At 40.2% G+C, this 3,448-nt stretch overlaps 1 protein-coding gene across 1 annotated transcript in view; it reads right to left on the bottom strand.

The window, feature by feature from the left end:
* akt1 (v-akt murine thymoma viral oncogene homolog 1) overlaps window positions 1–2,477 on the bottom strand; it is a 56,244-nt gene extending 53,767 nt beyond the window's left edge. Inside the window, exon 1 of the mRNA XM_082143822.1 lies at window positions 2,343–2,477. The gene's annotated coding sequence lies outside the window, so the exon portion shown is untranslated. The remainder of the gene's footprint in view (window positions 1–2,342) is intronic.
* Window positions 2,478–3,448: the final 971 nt, after the last annotated feature.

Below are 3,448 nucleotides of genomic sequence, written 5' to 3'. Positions count from 1 at the left end.
GTTTTTAATACGCTTTAAGACAAAGCATGTGTAAATTCATAAGTCGACAGCATTGCTGAGTATTTCCTCCTTAAATCTGCAGTGAACCAAAGACAGTCTCAAACACACGCTTTGAAATCGCTGGTGTTTCTGACGTCACAAACTACCTTGTAACCAATCAGATCAACGTGTGATCGTCAACCAGTGGATCTCTGAGCTGAGTGAGTGAGTGGAGGCGGGGCTCATTTGCATATTCATAGAACCGCGCATACTAAATGAGGCAAGGGTGTCGAGTTACACTCAAGATATTTTGAGGCATGAAGACATTTTTTTTCAAAGGAAAAACATTTAAAGATGTAATTTAGGTGATCAAAGATGAGTTTTAAGGGATAGAATGATTGACTAAAGCACAGAAGCAGCTCTGCAACTCCAAACCACTTGAGCTCGTGTCCCGAGTTTTAATATTTAGTTTTAGGGGTTTGTTCAACTCAGTCATGTGTGACGTCTTGCTTTCTTGTTCTGTCTAGTTTACAGGATCTGGAGTAGAAGTGCAATCTCTCCAATCAGACTAAAACACGGAGGCAAGGACAGTCATATGATGCGAGTCTAAACCCAGGCGATTCGAGACCACTAACGCACAATACGCTCGACTGTGTCTGAGTTTCTGCATTCTTCACATTCTGCGTGTTACTGGTGGCAGATCTGCGTCAGCGGGACCCGAAGGAACTCAGAGTCGTCCCGCAGAAGAATGTTAAACATTCCTCCAGCATCTTCATCCCTCATACACCCACACATCACACATCAGAGGACAGATAGGCCAGTCTAGCGTTCGCATGAGGTCTAGGCCTCAGTTTCACGTGCTATATATGTCGTATGTCCCTCAATAGTGTACTTTTTAAAGTTGAAAGTGAAGGAAATGTGCAAAGAATCCTCATGAAGCTCAAAAACAAGAGTTTTCATTTGTGTCTCATCATTTCCAATACTTTCATTTGTGTGATTTTATAGCTTAAGTTTAGGGATGCGCGATATTGGTATCGGCCGATATATGTTCGTTTATAATGTTATCGTTATCGGCCCTATTAGAAAATCTGGCCGATATATTAAAGTTGATAAATAATGTATTATTTCCTTCAGCTGAGACACATCAGATGTTCAACATGATGGTTTTAAATTGCTTGAAATATGATTGGAATCACTTCAAAAAAGGAAAATACAGTTCAGTGCAACATGTGCAGTGCAAGTCCGTCATATCGGCTACATGAAATTATAATGAGAATATTATAATTGTGTGTTTGTGTCATTACTTGTTTTTGTAATCAGGCTCTCAAAAATGATGTACAAATTTGGATTAAGGTTTATCGGCCAATATATCGGTTATCGTCTTTCAAATATAACAAATTATTGGTTATTGGTATCGGCCAAAATTTTCATATCGGTGCATCCCTACTTAAGTTACTTCACTATAATTCTAAAATGTGAAAAGCATGAAGAAAGTAGAATGAGTAATACGAGTGGTATTTAATAACCTATCATCATCATAAACAATCCAGAATCAAAGACTAAACAAGCCTGAAGTAAACCAGACCCATGTTGATTAGATGGAGTCACAAATCAGTGTTTACAGTGAATGATCCACTCATTTCCGTGACAACAGCTTCTGCTTGAGTTAGTCACGTGACTTTTTGACAGTCCATCGAACAACTTCAGACAGATATACTTCAATGAGAATATACATGTTGATACCCCCTGTACTGTGGCGGTACTTTGATTACTATATATTAAATGGCAGACGATTTCATCACATTCTTCCATTGTACATTTACATATCAAAAACAATATGATACGTGTTTGTTACTGTAAACACTGTACGAGCTCTTACAGACACAAACTCAATCACCTGAGATTACACTGATAAATTATTAACAGGAAGACAGAGACAGAGACACAGACACACAGTCTGTTCAGCACATGTCGCCTGTAAACACAGCAGGACTGTCACGTAGAGACATTGGAATTTATGGAGAATAAAGAGAAACATAGTAACATTCGAATTTTAGTAACATTCGAATTTTTTTGAAACATTGTAACATTGTAACGGCTGGGCCTGGGCGTGCACGCGCTTAAAGTGACACAAAGTAACAACTGACAGATGAATAATGAAGGCATTAACGAATAAAAACTAGAGGTTACAATTTTAACCAGCAGCTAAACCAGTACTTTCATTCACCCCGCGTGGAGTCGTTTATTTTTAGAGTTAAAGTGTTTTATTTTAGGCCTCTGAAGAGAGAAATAACCGCATCCTATTCAGATCTTCACTGTCCGATAAAAACTCACATCGTTAAAGTGAATGAGAGAGACTTTACCGAGAGTGATCTCACTGAGAGCTCCGGCGCATCGCTCGCTGCTTCGGCTGATACTTTAATCCCACAGAAAACAGGTAAAAGTGTTTAGATGAGCACGAGCGTGTCCTCTCCTCCTCCTCCCCACAGCGCGAGACTCCAGAGAGACTTCCCCGAGAGCCACGCGCTGGGTCCTAGAGCCCGCCGACTCCACATAACACCACTGCACTACAACATCACAACACTACACCACTGCACTACAACATTACACCACAACACTACACTACACTACACCACAGCATTACAATACTACACCACTGCACTACAACATCACACTACAACACAACACTACAACAATACACTACAACACTACACTACAACACTACACTACACTACACCACAACACTACAACACTACACCACAACACTACACTACAACACTACACTACAACACTACACTACACCACAACACTACAACACTGCACCTCAACACTACAACACTACACCACAACACTACAACATTACACTACAACACAACACTACAACAATACACTACAACACTACACTACAACACTACACTACACTACACCACAACACTACAACACTACACCACAACACTACAACACTACACTACAACACTACACTACACCACAACACTACACTACAACACTACACTACAACACATCATTACACCACAACACTACACTACACCACAACATTACAATACTACACCACTGCACTACAACATTACACCACAACACTACACTACACCACAACACTACAACGCTGCACCTCAGCACTACAACACTACACCACAACACTACAACATTACACTACAACACAACACTACAACAATACACTACAACACTACACTACACCACAACACCACAACACTGCACCTCAACACTACAACACTACAACACTACACCACAACACTACAACATTACACTACAACACAACACTACAACAATACACTACAACACTACACTACACCACAACACTACACTACAACACTACACTACAACACTACACTACACCACAACAACACTACACTGCAACACAAACAACACTACACTACACTACAACACAACATTACACTACACGACTACACTACACCACACCACAACACTA

The sequence above is a fragment of the Leuciscus leuciscus genome (assembly GCF_965113295.1).
Source record: "Leuciscus leuciscus genome assembly, chromosome: 17".
Classification (NCBI taxonomy): domain Eukaryota; kingdom Metazoa; phylum Chordata; class Actinopteri; order Cypriniformes; family Leuciscidae; genus Leuciscus; species Leuciscus leuciscus.
Note: the sequence above shows the minus strand (reverse complement) of the source record. Positions and strands in the feature narration are given on the sequence as shown.